The 23,469-nt window shown below is 37.0% G+C and overlaps 1 long non-coding RNA gene across 2 annotated transcripts in view; it reads left to right on the top strand.

Annotated features, from left to right (window-relative positions):
* LOC137862185 (uncharacterized) overlaps positions 1-23,139 on the top strand; it is a 29,501-nt gene extending 6,362 nt beyond the window's left edge. Inside the window, exons 3-4 of one of the 2 annotated variants that reach the window (XR_011100078.1) lie at positions 22,588-22,650; positions 22,964-23,139. This is a non-coding gene — a long non-coding RNA (uncharacterized lncRNA). Of the gene's footprint in view, positions 1-13,517; positions 13,639-22,587; positions 22,651-22,963 lie in introns of those variants that run through there. The other variant, XR_011100079.1, reaches the window with a different exon arrangement.
* The last annotated feature ends 330 nt before the right edge of the window (positions 23,140-23,469 follow it).

Genomic DNA, 23,469 nt, shown 5'->3' with positions numbered 1-23,469 from the left:
GTCTCCCCTCCCACTCTCTATAAAATGGAATTAATTTGAAGAAAAACAAAAATTGAGGAGGGAGAATGGGCATGTGTTTGTTTTGTTTAGCAAAAAAACTTGAACACAATTGTATTAATGAAAATAGTCTTGTGTGTCTGCCAGTTGCTCTCTGTTTTACAAGTTTACCATATAAAGAACTCCAGTGAACTGAAATTATTCCTTCACATAATCATATGAGCAAAACTCCATTGTGCTCAAGGCAGAATGCATGTATAAGTCCTATTAAAATGGGCATGAAAGCTTACATGGGTAGGGGAAGAATTCTAAGTACTGAGCAATCCAGAACTTCCCATTTTACAAAATTTACTTAATTCCTTAATGACAGCCTCAGTAAGTTGACATATATCATTGTAATGCTTGAAAAATAGAATTGGAGGATGACCTAAAATTTGAAATCTAATCTCAGCATCTGAACAAGGAAAACTGTATTTAAACTTTGTAAATTCTGTTTTGCAAAATTATGTCTTTCTTTAACTGAAGCCAAAGGAAAAGGTTCACAGATGAAAATAGCAGTTTATACCCTTCTAAGAGGAGCTGGACACTTAGAATTCATGCTTACACCTTTTTGAAAGATTTTTTTATTTTTTTTCCATAGTCTTGAGTTCATTTTCTATTAGTTTACTTTAATTCACTCATTAAAATACTTGTCTGAAATGATGCATCTCTAATACGATGACACTGCATTTGTGTGTCCAGATATAGCAGAAGACTAGAGAATTAAAAAAAAAAAAAGAAATTCTCTTCTAAAATATCGAAGTATTACAAACTGAACTACCAGACTGTGCCTTGCTGTCTTCTGCATTAACTATTTCACTGCATCATCTGTTTACAGTATGCTACCAAGACTAACTCCTGTATGTGAAGAACCGGATCTTGTTTCTTTTGATATTGGCAGGTGAATCTGCCACTGACCTTGTGACAATTTCTTGTAAACTGGAATTTAAAAAAAAACAAACACAAGTAGATTGAAATAGTGAGCATATGAGAACCTGATGAGCATTCTGGAACAGTGAAAACTAGCAGTAGACTAATCGTGTCTTCAGAAACAATACTCAAAGTTTTAAGAAAATAACATAGTCAAAGTAAGATGCAAGCCATTCCAGGCTATGTCAACATACATTTAATCTGAGTTAGAGTGGAATCAAGTCACAGACTATTCTTCAAGTTTCCAGGTTGGTGATGCAATCTGGATCGATGTTTCCAATTGATACCTCATGCTACATCAAAAATCTTAAGGAAAAGGTCTTGATCTTGAGGATATGAGAGACTGGCACCAGTGAGTTGATAAGGTTTGTATAGGGCAACTAGACTATATTTTGACACAACACAAAATTGAACATAAAATTGAAGAATTACTGGAAAGCAGTTTTCCAGAGTAAAATAAATTTGTCAGAACAATTGAGAAAAGTATACCTGTTAGAGATACTAATGTATGAACTCTGAGTGGCAGACGACCCTCAGTGCACAGCACTCTGTACTTCTCAAACTGCTTTGTTGAAGTTCAATAAGCCTGGAGATTAACTGCTTTTAACTTGGTATGTCACTGGTGATTCATTTTGAGTTTTAGCCCGAGTTAAACAGTATTTCATGTGTTATCAGTTTTTTACTCATCTGAGTTGTCTTTCAAAATCTCATTACTTTTCTTTAATCACACTTTAAAGCAGCTGCACTGTAACACATTGTGAAGGAAACAAACTTATAGTGCGGCAGCCTTTTGTTTTCTTCTCCTCTTCTTCCACTCACCATTTAAGTTACCTTACCCCAGGGAAATCTCTAAAACATGTACAGCTGGTTCTGCATCATATCCATCCAGCCACAGAGGGTTGCTGATAGACACTTTGTGATTCAGCTCATGAAGCATCCTCGGAGGAAGACTTTTGAACTCAATAGAGCTTAGAACCTGGGCTTTTGGTAGCCTGGGTTTTTGGGCTACATAATAACTTGCCTGTCCATTGCAAAGGTAGCAAACCTCACCATTAGCCTAGATAGGAGTGCAGGGGAGGAGGCAGCTGTTGTTGTCAGTGTTGGTACCAGTTAAAGAAAAAAGGGTAGAAAGGAAATTTGTGGGTACAGTCAGCCTGCCAGGTGGAGAAGAACAGTGGTAGTAGCAGCTGAAACAGTATCAGTCTGATGTGCAGGACCTGGGAGCAATGGAGGCCTTTCACTGAAGATGGGACAAAGACACTTACCAAGGCTCTGCAGTAAAAGCAACGTCTAATGAGATTTCACTAAGGTGAACATGTTGTGTTTGCACGAGTTCATCATGGAATCCTGATGTACTAATCATTTTTCAGACAATTTCATACATGAGTTAAATCCTTCTGAGGGAAGACAATGATGGAAGCCATAGCAATGTCATTAATACAAAAAGCACATGGACATAATATAATTATTAGATGATATTCCTTCAAGTCATAGTAAAAAGTCCTTGCAACACTCTACAACTAACATCCTTAATTCATATATTTTTTTAAAGAGGTAAATCTGCTTTTCTTATGCTTTTCCAGTCCAAAAATAACAATAATAATAATGCAATTAGAGAAAAGACAGGAAAGAAAGTACTTATCTCTTAAAATAATCATATTCAAGTTGGATCATATTTGTGAGAAATTCCGCATAGCTCTATGAAGCATCCACTGGGGACTGTTAGGCTGCAAGTATTAGGAAAGATTTTTGAACAATACCATTTTCTGGAGAAAATGAGCATGAAAGACGAGTTTAAAATGCCTCCTTTTGTATCCAAGTGAAGTTATATTGGATTTTATAAGGACAAGTTTTATGACAATATAAACAGCTCTGGTGTTTAAAAAAGAAGTTTAGTCAATTAAAACATGCTGCTTTTCACAGGTGAGTTGTCTAGATATTACTCTTAGTTTCTTGCTATGGTTCATAAATCTGGCACTAGTGGTTTTTTGTTCTTTTTTTTCCTTCTCATTCTGAACAAGAACAATGCAACCTGGTAATCCACAATAACATCCTATGCAGAGCGTCTATTATGAACTGTGCTCTGCTAACAGCACCTGGGAAAGGTAGGATCTCCGCGCTCAGTATAGGTTATGTACCAGGACTCTTGCAGACACTCAAGGGGTTTTGTGTATGAATTAATGAGTTGCTTGAATGATTTCACTGGTATCTGCCATTTAATAGAGTTTTTAGATGTGTACCACAATGATTTATTAGGCAGAAATCAAAACTGTCTTAGGAAGTAAATGGAAGATCATGAGAACAGTAGGAAGTGAAGTAGTATCAGATTTGTGCTTGTAAAATAAGTAAGTTAAAAACACAAGGGAAAAAATATGGTCTGTAGATGTAGATTTCATACCAAAACTGGAAGGAAGAGCTATTAAAAAGTTTTAAGTGCAGTGACCCCAAATGAGTAAGAATTACCTAGTGCCTGCCATCTCTTGTAAAAGATTGTCGTTGCTTTGTTGTGCTGCCTAAAGCAGTGTGAAGCACACAGATCTGATGTCCATACTGACACATTCCTTACCTGTCTGCTGCAAGGATATATAGCTGCTTCCCACCCTCTTCAGATTCCTTTTACTGTCTACTGCTGTGAGTGCTGCTGATTGCAGAGGAAAGATTAAACTGCCAGAATCATACTACAACATATATAACTTGTCACTTCAGTGACAGTTTCAGTCCTGCTGTTACAGAAAGTTTAATTTATATGGATTTAATTTATAGGAATCTAGTCTAAAAAATGCATTTTTAGAAAGAAAGAAGACTGAAAAGTTCACTAGACAAAAACTTCCTTTTCAATGCATCATAGATTAACAAGTATGTAAACTTAGAAAGAAATGGAGCTATATTAAGAACAAGTTACATAACAGAAGCTTGTATGTTTTTCCTGAGTTAAATGAACAGGACAAAGACAACAGGCAAATTTTCTCCTATCGAGTTCAATTCAGTTGTACTGCAATGAAGCCAGAGCTTTGGCTGGTGCTCTGCTGAGCACAGTGCATGGCCCTGATGCATGGAATTCAAGAATTGCAAAAGCTTCATATGATAGTCTATGAAATTCTTTAGTTCTATTTTATGAATACGGTCACAGAAACCTAGAAGTAAGATTAGGCCTCACATTTTGATTGTGTGGTAAATGAAAGGAGGTGAAAAATGACCTTCACAGGGTGTGCTCCTCTTCCCCCGAGGGAAAGAGAGAATCAAACGGTACTTTCATCTCCTCATTGTCCCTTTAGTGGAAGAACACTAATGCTGAGAGAAGACATGATGAGCCCTGCTTGCCTGGAAAAGGCTGAAGATGTGTCTGTGAATGGGAATTCCTTGCTTTGCTTTGCCTGTGTGTGTGGCTTTTGATTCATCTAGTAAACTGTCTTTATTTCAACCCGTGTGTTCCTGTGCTTTGACCTTTCCAATTCTTCCCCCTTCCCACCTGGGGAGAGTAAGTAGCTCTGTGTTTCTTAGTTGCCTGTCAGGGTTAAACTACAACAGTAACCTGAAAAGTTAATGGGGGAAGTTTGCTCAGCTCTGACTTGTAAACATTAAAATGCAGAGTGTATGTCTGGTACTAATGTGTTTATGGAAACTATATGTATAAGCAATATCATAATTCTATTCTTTGGGGTTTTGGTGCGTAACAGCTCCATCTGTATGCTGCATTTTACTATACTTCAGTAGTATCGTATCAGTAGCAGTCAAATGGCAGAAATGGTGCTTATAAAACTCTTCAGTATCATTTACTACAAACCAAGTCCAATACTGTCAAATGGATTAGTCGTGATTATAGTGACTGTTGTAGTTACACAAGGAGGTCGTCTGTCTGAGTCAGAAAAGATCCCATGACAGAAACATATTCTATATAGAGCAGGACCAGTTAGGCTACGTAAGGCTCACCATTTCAGTACAGCACCTGCCCAAATTTAAGTAGCCTTATTGCAGGATTTTTAGTGGTTCTAAAGAGAGAAGCTGTGAGCCAGTTTGTCTGTTAAGGATCATCCTCTGGGAATCATGTTTAGAAAGGGAGCACATCCTGTCAGTCATGTTTCAACTCTCATGGGTAGGTGAATAGGAAATGCAGGTGTTGCTGGCTGGGCATAAACAGATAAAGCACTGTTAAAGCTTGGAAAAAGTAATCAGGATCTTAAAAAGTCTCTGTCTGCTGCTTTAGCCACGAGACAAATCTTTCTCTTATTTCATCTTTATTACTACAAATGCTTGACATGTGGTCAAGTTTACAGAAAAACAATCAAGTATCCTCAAGATACTAATTACTTTAGCAAGAGTCCAATGCAAATAAATATTTTGTAATTTTTTGAAAAACTAGAAGTAAGATAAAAGCCACTAGAAATTTGAAAGGCCCAACTGAATTCTTCTCATCTGTTCAACTGCTGAATAATTGCTTAATATTACTATATATTGTCTATTGTTCTGAAGTTTCTCAAGGAATCTCTTTTAGCTTTTTTTCTTCAAACAGCCTCTAACCTCATAGATTTCAAGTCTGGGATGCCTTTGTGAGGCTGATTTATTTATTTATTTATTTGTGTGTGTGTGTGTGTGTGTATGATTTATCCCATTTGAGCAAACTATACTTTTATTTTTTTTTTTTTTTCTGCAGCTCACCATCAGAAAGTGCCATCAGGAGTTAAAATTTGTATATTTTCACCTTTATACACCTTAAAATTCTACTTGTAACTGAATTTTAAAACTTTTCTCACCAACTCATGCATTTCTTTGTATTGTCTATATTGCATTCTCTTGGCCAAAAGTATTTTTCCAAAACTGGGTAGAGTGTTCTAGAGGGATTCCTCATGGTGAAAGCGAAAGGTGAGAAATGTGGGCTGTAGGGCACTAGTAAATATGTGCATCATTAATGGATATTTTCTCTTGTGCTTTTTGTTTTGTTTCACCTTTTCAGTAAGTGCATTAGAACCGTTGATTCATTCCAGCTGGGTAAACTTTCTTATTAAAAGTTCTGGTTGCTTGCTTACTCAAAAATGTGAATAAGGATTAACTGAACTGCCACTTCTAGAGAAGTTAATAAAAATGAAATAAGCTTCCTATCAGAAAATAAAATTGTCTTTTTATTAGAACTATATTGCAATATGTGTGTGGTAAGTGCAAGAAAAATAGTGTACTGTCTTCTGAATAATAACTGTAGATGTTTGAAGTGTGGATGTGGCACTTAGGGATGTGGTTTAGTGGTAGACTTGGTAGTGTTAGGTTGATGGTTGGACTTCATGATCCTAAGAGAAGATCCATGGAGAAGACCCCAGGAGGGTCTTCTCCAACCTAAATTCTGTGGTTCTGGAGGATATAAACAGTGGGGTGTTTACTCAACACCTGTGCAGATAAAATATCCCAGAACAATGACAAGGTTTTAGGTGCAGGTCTGTTCACAATGTGTAAGTGTGCTTTTATAGGTTGCATTTGGACATGTTTGTATGGATCTGAACTTGAAGAAATTATAAAAGTGATGCTACATCTGTACTTACTCTGTAAATTAAACGACTTTTTTGATTGTACTCCTTTTTAACTGTCAAAAAGGGCAATGTTTTAATGAAATGTACACAGAATGAATTTTATCATGCATGAAATGGATCTCATTTAGCAACTTACAAAGATATTTTTCCTTGTAGAAAATGAGAATTTTCATTTTGGTGCACATTAGTATCTGAAATTATGATATCATTCATTGGGTACTTGTTTTTTTGTCACTTTTGTTTTCAGATGGCCTGTATAGGTTATTATTTCAATGAAAAATTCAAGAGGCTGTGGCACAGAGACAAACATAACTCATTCAGTAAATGTCTGGTGCTAGAGAGGTAACTGAAACAAATTAATTTAAACTGCATTGTAAGTGGCCTGTCTTTTAATTTCCAAAAGAGTGAAGTGTACTGTAAGAGTCAGGGGTTTGTTGCTTTAATCTCTCTTGATAATGATTCTAATTAGTGTTGTGGTAATTAGATACAGATGGTTTGCAGGTGGTGAATGCTAGGCTTCATCTTTTCTAAATTGCTCAACGTGTCACCTGCTTCACAAATGGAGAAATTCTGTAGGGCCCTGACCAAAAGCCTGTTGATGTAACTGAAAGGCTCTACGTGATTTCATAGGCATATAGAGAAAACCATAAATTCTACTGTGCTTCTTGAGTTTACTGTCTATTCTGAGCAACTTGCATAATGGTGCAAACGTTATATATGAAAGCATTGTCTTGAGAACAAATGGTATTCAATGTGATCTGTGTTTATGGGGTCTTGCTCAAACTGTACCCCCTGAGTGGACTTGGCCCATCGATCTAGCCTCTTCAGATCCCTCTGCAAAGCCTTTCTTTCCTCAAGCTGATTAGGCAATTCATTAGTCTAGTGGCTGTTTTAGTGTGGCCTCTAAAATTCAGTGGTTACGTTGGTTCTTGCTAGTGTGTGCTGGCAGGACCCAGGTCTTTGGCAGTGAAATGACTCCATGGTACCAGGAACAAATATAAAAACAAGTTTCTTACTTGGATTACTAAACCCTTATGATTAAGTAATTCCGGTACCCTGTGAAGATGTAGGATGTAATCTTCAATTTCAAAAGTTACTTAGTAGTAACTTAGTAGTAACTTTGAAGTTAGGATGTAAGAGACCTGTCCTCTTACTTGTACCCTTAGAAACTGCAGTATAGAGCAATACAAACCATTCTTACTAGAACTTGAAGAGAGTGCAGCTCAATACTTCTGTTGGGTTTGTACAGAGATACATGAGCATACAATAATTTGTTGATGCTTACAGAGGAGCATCTGATAAACAATTTGTAGTTATAATTGGTTTATGTACAGTCCTAGTGTTGAATTTCATTTCTGTGCTAAGTTCTTTCTTTGTCTTCCCAAATTTTATCTGAAACAGTGAAACTGCACAAATAGGGGTACTGCTACTTTTCATGTTTTGTAAGAGCCACTTGTTATTTTCTGATCTTAAATGTGCAAGAGTGTTGAATGCTTTCAGACTTAATCTGTAAACTGAAACTATCTTACTGCTGGTGGTTCATATTTTTAATATTGCAAAGTGCTTTTGTCCTTGTTTGTGATTTTATATGGGAGATAATTCCACCTCTGTTACAAGCTTGAAATGCTAACATACTGTTGTCACAGGGTAGTTGGATCCAAGGAGAGTTTTGCCCCAAAGTAGTGTTTCTTCCACAAGGCAAGATCCCAACAGATGGACTTATCATTAGGTATTCATATCATGTCCACCAGGACTGTAACCTTTGAGTTGAGAATGAAATTCAATTCTGGCTGTAGATAATTTCTTCCTCGCAAGGCAGAACTGTGAGATCAAACATCAGAAATCAAAACTTGTCAGATACTTTTCCTCCCTGTATCTGCCCTCTTGGCTGTCGCAAATACCGTGGAATTATGTAAATTCAGTTGCATTTGCACAATCTCATATAAATCAAACATATTAAAAATTTCAGAAGCTTAAATAGTGCCAAGTATTATTACAATCTAAATAATAGGGAAGCCTTAATCTTGTTCCTCGCTTACCAAGATCATTGCTGGGCTTGTATGGGACTTTATCTTTTGGTTATCCTGTTAAAATATAAATTCTTTAAGCTTTGACTCTCTCTTAGCTATGGTAGATACATCACTGTGACCATGATGTAATGTAGTTCTTCCCAGGTTAGCCAGCTTTGGGGTGTGTGTATTTTACTTGTCTATCTCATCTTAATTATTTCAGCCAGAAACTAACTGTGAGCTATTTGAATATTTGTTCAGCATCTTGAAACAGTTCGTAGATTGCACTGGTCCTGCAGCTGCTTTGCTACTGGTGTCTAAGCAACCCATTTTAAAAGTAGCTTGGATAGACATTTTGCTGTGGCATAGTCACAGAAGACAGTCTTGTAACCACTCAGTTAAACATTTCGTTTAACAAATCTTTCAGCTTATCAATGTGTTTCTTATTGTTGTGTACTTAAATAGCAGGGATATTCTAGGGTCAAGTAGATGGAAGGTTTGGGCTTTTAAATAAAGATTCAGCCTTTCTTCTTGTAGGACAAATGTCAGGTTGCATTGTGGGTTTGTTGGCAACAAATTTCAAGGGGCAATTTCTTCATTCCTTTGATACAGGCAAGACTAGTGTAATTTCCCTAGCTGGGTTTGTATGTATTATTTGAGATGCAAATATTAGAGGTTTTTGTAAACGCTGAAATATTTTTCTTATTCCTCCAAGCCTTAGGTAGCTTTTATTTTCTATTTATATTATCATCTGTTGTTTTCCATGTACTTCCTCATTTCTATCGAGTTCATCAAGCACCTAATACTATTCAAGGTCTTAGAAAACAAAAACAAAACTACCAACACCACCAAAAAGTTTAACTGTTTTCAAAGCATTCTGCACAATGTGATAAGGTAGTCCAGAAAGGTACCATTATCCTTGGAAAATTTAGAAACTTAAAAGTAAGTGATAATTTGGCAGGAGTTGAAACCTAATCTATTTTATCCTGTTTTAAACTTCACTGTGCAGCTGCCTGATCAGCTGTGGCCTGATGATCCCTGAGAGGCACACTGCTGTGTGATGGACCGTATTTCCATCTTTTCCTTGACTCTTCTCATTCTCTTTAGAGTGCTTTGTTCTGAAGGGACAGTGAGAGCTGTTCTTTTATTTTGGAGTGCATGTGCCTCTCTTTGGACTCCCACACAGGAAATGGACATTAGAGGATCTAACACAGTGATGTCAAGAAACCTGTAAACCTCCTAATTAGGTTACATGCTCTAAGTGTGAAACAATGAAATTTGGGGTTCTGCCCACCTCCGGGGAGCAGGCAGATAGAGAAGCTGCTGTTTTGTCAGTGCATTATCACCCAGTGCACTGAATAGGAAAAATCTGTTGATGTCACCCGGTTGCTATAGCAATGCCGTCCTTGCTTATCACTGTTTCTCTGGCAACAATCCCTTACTTTCTGCTGTATTAACACTCTTTGTTGCTATAAAATTCCTTCATTGTGTTTTATATATTTGCAGCTCATATCAGGTCAGACATTAGATGCAGACTTGGGATCTTCCTAATGCTGAGGATTATTGGACTTCACCATTTCACGCTAAATTTGGTAGGCTTTGAAACTGGGGAGAAAAAAAATTTAGGAGGCTATAGAGACACGGGGTAGAAGAGTTGTAGAAATGAAATTTTATTCTATAAGGCCTAGGATTTGTTTGAGAATTACCCCAGTTTGAAGTTAGAGATCTAGGAGTCCTTGTTAGAGTTCAAAGCCTGGGTTCCCATTGGCTGCTCTCCCTCAAGAAGAAAAACCTTCCCTGGACACACTGGCTACACTCTCACTAATACAGTTCAGGATGAAATTGGATTTCTTTGCTGCGAGGGTGTGTTGCTTGCTGTTGTTCAACTGGGTGTCCAGCAGGACCCCTGCCTTCTTTTCTTCAGAGCTGCTTCCCAGTCAGTCTCCAGCTATGATATTGCACGGAGTTATTCCATTCTGCGTAAAAGATTATATTTGGTTTTGCTGTACTTCATGAGGTTCTTGTTGTCATTTCTCCAGCCTGTCCAGGTTCTTCTCAGTAGCAGCCCTGCTCTCTAGTATATTGACTTCTCCCCCTACCTGGTGGTCATGAACATGTGCAGAGAGTGCACTTTGTACAGTCATCCAGGATGTTAATGAAGGCATTAACAGATCCCTGAGAGAAGCCATTTGCTACTGGCTGCCAGCTGGACTTTATGCCTGGCACATTCAGCCTGGCAGTCTAGCCAGTTTTCCCCATATCTTATTGTCCATACACCCGTTATGTCACCAATTTGGTGATAAGGAAACTGTGTAGAAGGAGTATCTAAAGTTAAGATAAATGGCTTTCACTGCCCTTACCTTCCTTGTTCACAGCACCTATCACCTCACTGTGCTAAGCTATGGATTTGTTCAGACTCTTGGTAAATCCAGGCTAACTGCCCCGACTGTGTTCATTTTCATGTATTTAGAAATTGCTTCTAAGAGGATTTGCTCTGTACCCCTTCTAGGGACTGAGGTTAGGCTGATTAGTCTGCAGTTTGCTCATCTTCTACCCTTAGAGATAGTTAACAGGTCCTTCTACATGTAGAGCTTCTACCCTAGTTCTTACATCAATCATTTGCATTGACAAATTTTGTAGTACATTCCAGATAGCTTATGCCCAGTAGATGCCAAGGTAGGTAAAATTGTCTGTTAATACCAGCACATGGGATTGTGAGGCTTTTTAAGACTGCTTTAAGATGTATAATAATATTTATACCTTAAAGGCCTTACCTTTTAGGGACAAACAACGTAACAGAACTAGAACAAAGGGAAGGTAGGATCAGTTTGTTTCTCCTCCAATCTCTACTTACTTTTCGGTTACAGTAGAGGACCTTGTTCAAGTACTTATAGAAGGAGTTGGGGGTGAGGAAGGAAAATAATTAACTGTTTTGAGTGTAAATAGAGTTAATACCAACCTAGAATTTTCAGAACAAGTTAAAGATGATTTTTCCATAGGTATTAATTTGATAACAGTATTACATAACTGAATATTAATATGAAATTTTGTTCTTAATATTTAACAGATTTGGTAATTTAAGAAAAGGTAAAGATTCTTTGGTATTATTGGTACTGGTGACTTTGATTGTCTCTTCACAAATACCCTCTATTTTTTTTATCACAGAGTTATGGGTGACTGACCTTTGTTAGCATTCCTGTTCATTTAAATGAAAATTGTCATTCAGTGTCCTACAGGTAGAACTAGGTTATGCAATGTGTTATGTATCTGCAGAGACAGGCATTTTTATGTTCAAATAATGTAGTGCAATATTAACTGTTGAAGAAGAAATGACTTTCTGAAGCTCTTAGTTACAACTCTTACATTAGCTCTTTTCAGATTTATGGATTGATGGATGCTGCATGTTTATGTCTTGTGTCAGCACTGGAGCAATTTATCATGTAACGCTTATCTCACTGAAGAGTAATACACTCTCTCTATATTAGGTCATTTTTGAAACCCTTGTAAGTAAAAAAAAAAAAAAGTATGTTGAATTTATAAAGACAAATTTGAATGAGCTTCAAAATTGATTACTCTCTTTAGACAAAGTAACTTCTTTATCTTTTTTATTATTATTGCTGTCTGTGATGCTTGGGTGTTCTGTCACTGTCTGTATAATCCTTAGGGCCTGAATGATGGTATAAAGGAAGAGATATGGAAGGAATCAACAAGGTTATAGTGACTATAGTGTTGTTTTTTGTTGTTGTTTGTTTGTTTTTGTTTAATGGAATATATATTTGCTATCAGTGTATTCCCTGATATTGGTATATTTGTTTTTGAGCTGGATTTTATATTTCATGGAATTTAACTGCACTAGAGTTTTTGTTCAAATAGGTAAGTAGCAGTTTGGGTTCTACAAAAATAAAGGTAAAAAAGCATCTGCACATAATGTTTTTGATGCTTTTGGTTTATAAAGCCATAATGAGCATTTGAGCTCATTCAGCTACTTACTGGAGGGATCTAAATTATTTTTATCTGCTTCAGTATGTCATGAGAAGAAGTGGGCTGCATTTTTTCACGTTTCATTACAGAATTAGAAATTTCCAAGAAACTAGTTAAATGCAGGTGGGGTAATTCTTGGTGACAGTCTAATTCTTTTTTTTTTTTTTTAAACTTCTTAGATATTCCTGCGTTCTCGTCTCCTTTTCTGTTACTGGTTTTTCATCACTAATGTTGGATGAGATGTTTAGGATACATTTGTATCCAGTTGCAAGAGCTATTTCATGTTGTTTCAACCAGTAGTCTAAGCGTGTCTGGAGACAATTTCTTGTATTGCATGCTAGATAATGTTCTGTTCAGGAAGGGTGCTTGGCACTGTGCTGAAGAGCTGTTAGTGAGAAAAGACTACAACTGTGGTCCTACTATTTTCATATGCCCATTTTCACCAACAATGATCACTTATTTATTGGCCCCGGGGGATTTACCAGAGGAGACAGGGCAGCTCAGTCTTGTCAAGTAAAACACTTAAAGATGATGGCTTACCAAATGAAATAAGCTGTCACTCATGTCACAAGGAGCCCAGAGAGAAACAGAGGAGATATGAGTCTGAAACATTAATTGAAGGCTTGATGTCAAAGGAAATGTAAGATTAGGCCAAGGAGAATGATTTCTATTTTCCCGGGTTTGTCTTTTTTTTTTTTTTTCCCCCTCCCATCATCTAATTGTTGCTTGTTACATTCTGTGACCCTTGTGTATTAGTCATTGCTCTTGAGAGGAGATGGGACGGGAGAGGAAATAATAGTTGAGAAGCAATCAGAAGTTACAGTTTTAAATAGCAGTCCTGACAGTTTCTCAATAAAAGTTAATTCAACAAATTACCAATGCTTCCTGATCAGAGCACTGTTCATAATTCAACAGATGAGTCACTTCAGGCTCACAGGCTAGTGATCAGCTTCCAGTGCATAATGGTCTTTGTAATTTAGTACACATCTGCTCTGTTACATTGCTAATCACAAGATATCCCATGTGTGTTCTGTTCCTTGTCCAGTGGCAAGACTTCTGAATGTCGACAACATCTTACAGGAGAACTAAATGAACCAATCACTGCTCTACTACCTCCGTTCTTACCATGTGAGATTAAAAGTTGTAGTAAAGAATTTAAGTTACAGGTAAAAACATAATTTATATCTTATGTTTTAGTTAATTACATGTTATCAGAAATGTCTGGTTTACTTATTTGAGCAATGGTAATATTTGTAATAGTTAAGCAAATTTATCATTGTGTGAGTATAGAAGTTCTTCTGTTGTCCTGTATTCCTGCCATGTTTTGCACAGTGTCTGAGCATATCTTCATATACCACCCTTGTCTATATTCTTGCCCCATCAGTTGGTAGTTGGTCTTTGTGCAGAAAATCTTCGGTTGATGTTTTGGAAAATACTTCTGCCAGGTAGCTCCCTGCTGTTAAGTTAGCCAAGTGGTTTTCAGAGGCTTGCTTTATAACCAGCATACAAGATAGAAGAGATCTTTTGAATGGTGACTAAGAACTTGGTTCAGCCTTCCTCTCTGGAGGATCCTCTGATTCCATGAATACTGCAGGATTCTAGGGAAACTGGCTAGCCAAATGAAGTGCCTAAATAGTGTAATGGGAGTATTTTCTTTTATATTGCATGTAAGGCCTGAAAGCATCATAAAACCTCACTTGGCTGTGGGAACAGCCTTTGAAATGTGGATGAGATCTCTCTGGTGAAAGGAAATGGAGGTGTGAAATATGCTTGCTGTCTGGGGATATAGCCAGTGGTGAATGATGTATGCAACTCATACCTTTTTCCCAAAGTGATTGGACTGTTCTCCAGAATGCATATTCTGGTTATCTGAATTAACGACTGTGTTTCTCAAGGCAGAGGAATTGCATTCCGCAATTAGTTACTCATGGCTTCCATGTATTTTCCAGCTGTTAAGTTGAGACAGATGAATTTTTAGTTGCTCTGTATAAATACAGCCAAATTACAATGTCTGAGAATGCTGTAGTGAGTCACCAAGATGACACTTGACAGTCACTGTATATTTTAGACCATATCATGCTACTCCTGTTACTTTAAATCTGTAGTTAAAGAAGCAAAATCACAACATATGTGTTGAAATAAATGAGTTCTGTGATTCCACTTCAATTCTGTGAATTGAATCTGAAGTCAAGACAATTAATTTCTGGAACATCCCATACAGGGTTCATGCATCTGCTATTTAACATGTCTGGATGAGACTGCATATAAAAAGTTTAGTAGTGTTGCTTTTTAATACATGCATCAAATCTGGTTTAAAAAAAAGAGGGGGTGGGGGGAGGAGGGGATTAAAAAGCAGAAAAAGTTACCATAGATAAATTGGCAAGGCTTTCCACCAGGTAACCAAGACATGTATTAAAAATAGATTTTCTGATGGAAATATGGGTGTCTTCAGACAATAAGAATAGCTAGAATGTAAAGTAAATCAAATATTTTCAAAGGAATAGGAATAATCAATGAACACTTTCAAGTTTGTGGGACAAAGATAGTGTTCAAAATTTGTCTGTAAACTTAAGTTTGTCTTTAAACATGTGTTTTGTCAGTGTACTAATTCTGAAAGAATATTTCCAGTCAAAATAAGAACTGAAAATTATGTAGTCTTGGTGCTTGTTTACATTAAGCTGTTCAGTTAGAGTGAATGTGGGCACTATGGACTGATCTATTTAGAGCGTTTTTAGTGATGATTTTGAATTATTTGTTTATTATGCTTGTGGTCAGCTCTTCATTGATTGGATTAATTTGGGAGATCAATAAGGGCAATCAATCAAGAGCATTCTACTTTCTTCCAAATCAGTCTTGCTGTATAAGTAGTCCCAATCTATGGCCACTTAAATCTCCCTACAATGGTGCAGTGCCAGAATTGTATGACATAAGAAAAGCTGTGTTAGCCCATTTAGGAATTTGTCTTCCTTCTGAGTATTCACCTACGTACAGTGGCATGTCTACCAGTTACTGAACGTTACTGTCACTGATTATCTCTCTGATATTGATGTAACGACATTTCTGTAATCTCTTATATCTCTTAAAAACAAACAAAAAACCAACCCAACAACAAAAAGCTTTTCATTGGCCTCATCCTGTGGCAGATCTTAAGTTTGATAGTGTATTTGGTTTGAAATCTTACAGGGCTTTTTAAACTAGTTTCAGTTCTATTTGTATCACTTCTAAAACAATGTATTCAGTCTTTTTTATGGTAAAGGTCTAAATTGAAAAAGAATACCTTTCATCTATATGCATATTCTCTGTGTGTTCTTTGGTAGTCGTCTATATGTATGTGTGCTCCATGGTACAGTGGAGAATTCAGAGAAAAATTCAAAGGAGGATTAAAAGATTTTATTTATTTATTAAAAAACAAACAAACAAACTTTTGTTTTTGTGCTGAACCTCCCATGTAGAAGGAACCTGGTTTCAAAACTATTGAAGTTTTTTAATTTAGATTCAAGTTTGATCACTTGACTGGGTTTTGTTTTAAATCTTGTTGCTGACCTGCTGTTTCAATTTAGCACATAATCTAAAATGTTGTTTAGAAAATATAGCAGTTTTCCATCTGCTGCTCTCATAACAGACTTTATAGTTCCATCACCTACTTAATATCTTTTAGAGAAAAGTAGTTGCCTGCAATCTTTTCTGATGCCAATGTTTTCCAAAGAATCTGCTCGGGTTTCTTCTTCTATTAGGATTTATAAGAAATGGGAAATTATCTCCAATTTTGTGGCCACTGCCATTTTCATATATATGTACTGGTCAAGGAAATGTAATGTTGAGTGCTTCTTGTTACCAAATAGATTCTGATAGGAATCCCTGCTGAGGAAAAGTAATGTGTTCATATACAAAAAGCTCTTATATAGAAGCAGGGGACCACAGGTTATCAGCATATGAGGCATGAATGCTTTATTGCGCTAATTTGAACATGGTTTGCTCCTCTGAGGTTATTTATGTAATAGTGCCCTACAACACCTGTTCGATGTTACTGCTTCTCTTATCAGCTTTAGTATGATCTTTGAACTGCATTGATTTATAAAAATGTCAATGAAGTATTCTTTGTAGCTTAACAAATGTTAGACTCATTCAATTTTGATTTTTTTGATAGGTTCTTCATCTTTCTGAAAAAATATTTTAACCTACTTGTTTAGATAATTGTTACAAGTCGTTTGACAAACTTGATAATAATCTCTGGTGGTTCAGTGTAACAGCAGACATATGGAAGTAACATTTCCAAATCCCACAGATCTTGTTTAGTTTATGCTATGTTGGATTATATGTCAAAATTGTTTTCATGCCATCTGTAAGAGTCATTACTTTTTGAATTATTTTATTGTAATTTTACTGTAGTTTTTGGTGTTGAGAGATTCTTTTTTCTCATCAGTTACTAGGACTTGATTTCTTCAATGTCCCATACAGCTTAATTTTTTTTTTTTCATGCATCTCTTTTCTTATAGGTCAGGACCTAGAAAATTATTGAGAAATTTTAGTGACTCTAAAGATGAGGTAACATGCACATTAATGTGGTAAAACCCAGCAATTTATTCAGTTTAACTTCAGCACTTGAGCGCTGTTTTGCTTGTTTGCTACTTTGCCTTGCTGTGATACAGCGAGATCCCTTCCATTTCAGGTGTAATTGCTTGGCCTTTCCCACTGCAAAAGTCTCCTGAGGACATTTTATATACTGTCACAATGACCATGCTGAAGACAAGAAATGCAAGGAGAAAAGGAAGTGAAGAATCCTTAAAATGAATAGAAGTTAACTATCTTAAATACTTCTGGGGTGGGCACCAAAATTGAACACTTTGCAAAGCCCAAACAGGTGTCAGCTGTTACTTTTGTGGCCCCCAGTTTTGTTTTATTAGTACAATCTTTTTTCCCCTCTTTGTACGCGAATGTCTGTAGTCACCCACTGGAGTGCCTCGCTGTCTTTGCAGCCTGTCCTGCTGCTTCCTGTATGCACAAACCTGTTACAGTGGTTTGAGGTCGGTTGCCACTTTTCAGTCCATGCTTCAGGCTGTGCAGATATTTCAGAATACTTTTGGAGGGGGAAAAGTGGAAAAAATCAAAACAAAATCTCAAGTGGTTGTTGAGTAAGGTAATTCTTGATTCATGGTCAAAAATCTTCTGTCCTTTTTTTGGGTGTTTGCCCTTCCTTGAAATGGTGTGTATTTATCTTCTGTTTTCTTTCCATTTCCCTATCCTTCTGTCATAAAAGCTTCACGGGAGGGGGGGAGGGAAGGGACGGGACACATCAACATATGAAGTAAGCAGTAAATTGCAGAATTTATTAAAGACTTCCATAGTCCTTTAGCTTGTATTATATTCTTTTTCTCTTGCATATGCCTGTGGTTTTTATTTTTTTTTTCTATTTAGAGTATTAACATTCTTAAAAGGGCTACATCTTCAAGGTTTTACAGTATTTGATACTGTGGGTGGGGGTTGTCTCATGTCAGTGACTGCTGTCAGATGCAGTTCTTAACAAAAAATAAAATCCATATTCTGGACTGTATGTTATTCTTATCCTTTATTTTTCTGATTTATTTTTTTTTCAGGGAAGCAATTAAAAGTATGGGTCAAATATGTGTGAAAAGATTGGTTCTAAAATTCTATTTTATTTTCAATCTCTGCATACAATTTACCTCACTGGGACATCTTGCTCTTTTAGGTTTTAATAGCTCTTTCCACCTTTGCTGATAGATCTACCATTCACTGTTGATCTGTTGAGCCTTGATAGCACTGATGATAGCATCACTGTTAGTGCTGATGTTCTGGGACTTGGGAGAGCTGGAGGTAGTTTGTATGGTTAAATTTGCAAGTCTTTTGCTTGCATGTCAGCTGTAATTTAAAGGTACTACTTCAAGCTATAGCTGTAAGACAAACCATGTTTGGATGACTTAGTTTTCTATTGCAGCATATACGAAGTGTTGGCTGTTCAGTAGGGATTCGGACTTCTTGCTGTTTGTATACTTCAAATTACATTTAGAAAAATATATTTACGGAGGTAATATGTGGATGCAATTTTAGATTCTGATATAGATATTACTAGATATACTAATAGTAGTTTCGATGGCATGTAAATCAGCAAAACAAAAGTCTGTGGTTGCGAGGAGAAGCTACTTGCCTACTGCCAGAATTACTGAAGAATACCAATGTAGTTTATACATGTAGGTAGTAAAATTACATGCATTGAAGGTGTGACACCTGGAGGCACCCAAGCCTGTCTAGTTGTCTTACTGGTTACATGCTAATTCTAAGATCAGTAGCCTCTGTCCTGGTTTCTTCCTGAACTTAAACTTTGTTCTGGAAGAAGATGAAGACTATTTTCCAATTAAAATTCAGGCCTATGCACTACATGTCCTACTGCTTTATGCCACTACAAAAAATTTCCTTTCTGGGTAATCTTTATAGAATCATAGAATATCCCGAGTTGGAAGGGATCCACGGGAGCATTGGCTCCAACTCCTGGATCTACAGAAAACTGTCTAAAAATCAAACCCTCTGTTGGACAGCACTGTCCAAATGTTTCTGGAATTCTGGCAGGCTCTGGCCACTGCCCCAGGGAGCCTGTCCCAGTGCCCTACCACCCTTTCAGAGCAGACCCTTTCCCTAACCCCCAGCCTGACCCTCCCCTGTCCCAGCTCCATGCCATTCCCTCAGGTCCTGTTGCTGTCCCCAGAGAGCAGAGCTCAGCATCTGCCCCTTTGCTCCTCTCCTGAGGAAGCTGCAGGCTGCAATGAGGTCCCTCCTCAGCCTTCTCTTCTGTGCGCAGAGAGCTTTTCTTTTTACATATGTAAAGTCAGGTTATTCAAATTAGCAAGCTATTTGTACTCTAATTGATAGCGTTTTATCCCACCTTATTGGAGACTGTACTGTATCAGAGATTGATAATATCTAGAGGTTTAGCCTGGCTTTTGTTAGAGCTTTCGCTGTTTAGTGACTTGTAGAAGTGTTACAACAAACTTGGTCTTAAAAATCAACATTTTTTTTAGAAATATGAACTTAAAAACACTTTACAGATGCTTTCTGTATTTAGTCTTAATCTTACCAGGCATAAAACGTGTAAGTTTATGCCTTGCTGAAATAGTGTTTCCTGTGTTTAGACAGCTTGTTGATGAGGTGCTATCTCATAAGAGAAATCATCTTGATTCCCTCAACATTAGCATTGAAGATGATAGAGCACTGTTTCCCGCTGCCAAATAGGGCTTTATATTTTAGCAAGAGAAGCTAACTTTTGATCTAATTCTTTGCTCTGTAGGGTCACTGTATCACCCAGGGCTACTTTTTTCCAGACAAATGAAAAGCGTATATTTGAGTAACTCTTGAGAAATCTTGACCTATAGGTCCGAATGGGATGCATTGGTGCTGAGAGAAGTGTCTGATGTTCTTGTGAGGCTGTTCACTGTTACGGTTGCTGAGTTGCAAGTTTTGGGGAAGGTTGGAGAGTGGGAGAGTCTGGATCGTGTTTCCCAGAGAGGTTTTTGAATCTGTGCCTTGAAGTTGTAAAAAAAAAAAAAAAAAAAAAAACAGTATTAAGGAGAACTTGTGTTTCAGAATTTTAGGATCTTGACTAACATGCTTTCCTCTAATTTTGAGAAGCTTGCTAATGTTTCCCCTTCTCTGGCTTTGGATCGGATAGCTATTTCTCACTATTCCTCAGATCTTCAAACTACTGATTTAAAAATGACCACAGGTCATTATGCCTGAATAAACGTGGCAACTAAATGTGTTACAGATTGATGGCTGTCATCACTGTTCACTCTCATTTCCTCCTGTGATGCTAAGAGTTCCTGGGGCTCTGTTACAATGCATGACCTCAGGGGTTCCCTATCTTTTTGCATTTTGTCAGGTTTCATTCCTTTTTCTTTGTATTTTCTCTGCTCTGAAGCTACATTCACAATATCTTTAAATCTTTTTTTTTTTCTTTTTAACTTACTTTTAGAGGATTATCATTGGTGTTGCTGTCTAAAATCTTACCTGCAGCTGTATTTTCATACTGTTTACTAAGCTCTTGTAATTCTTCATGTTTTTCTCATTGGGCAGACATTTCATGCTCACTGCAGAATGAAGGAACTGACCTACACATTGATCAATCTGGGGAAAAAATGCCTGAGGCAGTACTAAAAAAAAAACATGATATTGAAAACCAACTTTACTAAGGAATTTGATGTTACAGTTTACTAGGCAATATTTCTGTACCATGACATAGTACAGAAGGCATTAAGGACATAAGATACATATTTTAAAGTGAATCTGCAATAGATTTTAAATCATATTAGGAAATAGAGGAAATACATCTGTTGTGTGTATGTATAGTAGGGCAGAGAAACATTCACACTGCTTTTTTCAATTAAATGCTCCAAGTTTTCAAGTTTTACATTGATCTTGTCAGATGCATAACTGCTGAGTAGTCTCCTAGTACTGCTGTGTGGGAAAACCCAATGAAATTATGGAAGGTTCATTGAATTGAAAGGGTGATTTTTTAATAATCTGAAAAGCTGCTGTGTAAAGGGAATATTTATTAAGCTATTGTAGTGTTGCCCTTCTTTATTAGAGTACTGATGTGAAGTAGACCATGGTGTGGATATTTATTTATTTATGCATTGTGTATCCTTGGATCTGTATCTTCTTACTCCCTGGAGACTTGCTAAATGTCTTCAAAATCCTTGCAACTTCCCCTAGTATTCTGTTGTTTTTTCTTCTTTCCTCTCCTGTCATTCATTCTTATCCACTTAGCCAGGTATCTGCAGAGCTGGCTAAACAGTTCACAGACGCTTCAGATACACGGTACTGTTATGTGATGGTGTCAGTTCTGCATTAGTAGTATAATGAAAGCAAGGAAGAATGGCACAAAACGCAGGTAGGAAATAGGTATATACGCTGTTACAGATTTGATTCCAAATAATGACACTTCAAATTTAAACGTTTGCCATGCCACTGAGCTGCTGTTTTGTGGGTCTCTGTGGTTATTACTCCCTTAGGGATTTGTTGAGGCTCTTGAAGTAACCGAGGATAATTCTTAACACTGCTTGGGTTCATTTACGTTAGTACCACTTCATGCAGGATGTTTTTACTACTCAAAAAGAAACTGAACTTGGGTGACTGTGACTTCATTAAAACTCCTAAAACTGGCTAAGTGCCACATCTCCTGAACTTCAGCAGAAATTCATTGCAAGAAACGAGAGGGGCATAGGTTCCCATTTGCCTGCAGCATGAAAGCCTCCTTCTGCCAAACCAATGTGTTTTGTTATATTAAAAAACACTGTTCCTGCTGTGTCGTTTTATGCCAAATGTTCCCTGTGGTTGGGCATGCGGGCTGTAACTACCTTCTGACAATTGCATCAGAGCAAATGAGCTGTGACACTGCTTGCCTATTTTTAAATAAGCTCAATGTTGTCCATCTAATGAAGTGCTAAAGCATACTGTGCCTAGGGGAAATGCAGGCTTTGCATGAGGAGTAGTTAGGAAGAAGTTCTTTTAAAAAACACAAACAAACAAAACAGAAGTATGATTTCTCAATGTTGCAATAAGCAGCTACTGTTTAACTAGAGCCAATCCTGAGTTGCTGATCTTTACTCAGAACAGGTAGCATTGATAATCTTGGAGAATGCTGCATTGGCTGTGCTAAATGTGTTAGCTGCATTTAGGGAGGGCTTCTTGAAGTGCAAGCTTGGAACTTCTTGAACGTGGTGGTAACGTTCCTTACCTTTGCAATGGGAGTGTATGGCTGTGCGTGTGGATAGTACAGTAATGAGTATACCAAGATTTGAAGATCACCACAATTCAAACTGAATCCATCTTGCTTGATTTACATGATGTTCTGTTTCAGTGAATAATTAAATGGAAGTAAGAGAAGTTCTGGTTTCTATTTAATTTAATATTGGCCCCAAGATCTTTGACAGTTTGACTTCTGTATTGAAGCCTTTGGATTTTGACTGCTTGAGGTTATCTCCTCGTTCCTCTGCATTTTTAGCAACTGCTTGTTTTGTTTTCGTTTTTATTTATTTATTTATTTATTTATAGGTATGCTGATAATCTGTTAAAGAATGTGCTCTTTTTTTTTTTTTTTCTTCCAGAATACAGAATGTAATGTAGGTCTGGAATTGCAGAAACTTGCACTGGAGGACTACTCTTTTTCTGTAAGTGATGTGGCTGTTTGATATGCATGTGATTGGTATGTAATGGATCGTAGAGAAGGTGATACAATCATCATAATCGTATGCCAGTTGTATTTGTACTGGATATGTATCATGTTTTATGATTCTTTTGGTGTGAATGGTGCTGCCTCGGAGGTAATTTGCATCTGTAGAGAAAAAAATGCAAAATAGATGTTGAATCAGTAACTTCCTTTTAATTTTGTTATATTAAACATAAAAAGCATGCTGCAGTAAACAAGTTCATTTTTTTAAAAGTGATTTTGATCTAATAGGTACTCTATTTGGAGCTTCACAGGTAAAAAATGCAAGAACTGTTCCAAATTGTGACATGTAGAAATACTGGAAAAGAATTGGAAGTAGCTTTCACCTGATCTGCGTTCTTGTCTGCCACACTTGTATATGCTGTTTAGGCAGCTGTACCAAATAGCGCATTGAAAGTCTTTTGCCTGTGAAAAATAAACCTACATTTTAAAAAAGCAGACTTGATGTGCAGTGTGCTCTTCTAAATACAGCACTGCTCCCTTACTGGTGCTACAGCTGGGTAGGAAGCTTCACTGATAAAGCTTCCTGTAATGGGTGTGAAGCAGATGCTAGTATGAGCAGCGAAAATGCAACAGGTCATGCCTGAGATGATAATCATGCTTCTCAGCTCATTAGCACCTTTCCTCTAAGATGATCAGAGCATTTGGAATGTTGGGTTTTATAATACCTATGTGAGTCGCAAGTGCAGTATTATTTCTGCATCTTATAGGGAATAAGCTGAAAGAAATAAAATGCTGAAGTAATCCAGTGAGCTGCTGA

The sequence above is a fragment of the Anas acuta genome, chromosome 10 (genome assembly GCF_963932015.1).
Source record: "Anas acuta chromosome 10, bAnaAcu1.1, whole genome shotgun sequence".
Classification (NCBI taxonomy): Eukaryota; Metazoa; Chordata; class Aves; order Anseriformes; family Anatidae; genus Anas; species Anas acuta.
The sequence above is the reverse complement of the archived record's forward strand: the minus strand, read 5'-3'. Positions and strand labels throughout refer to the sequence as shown.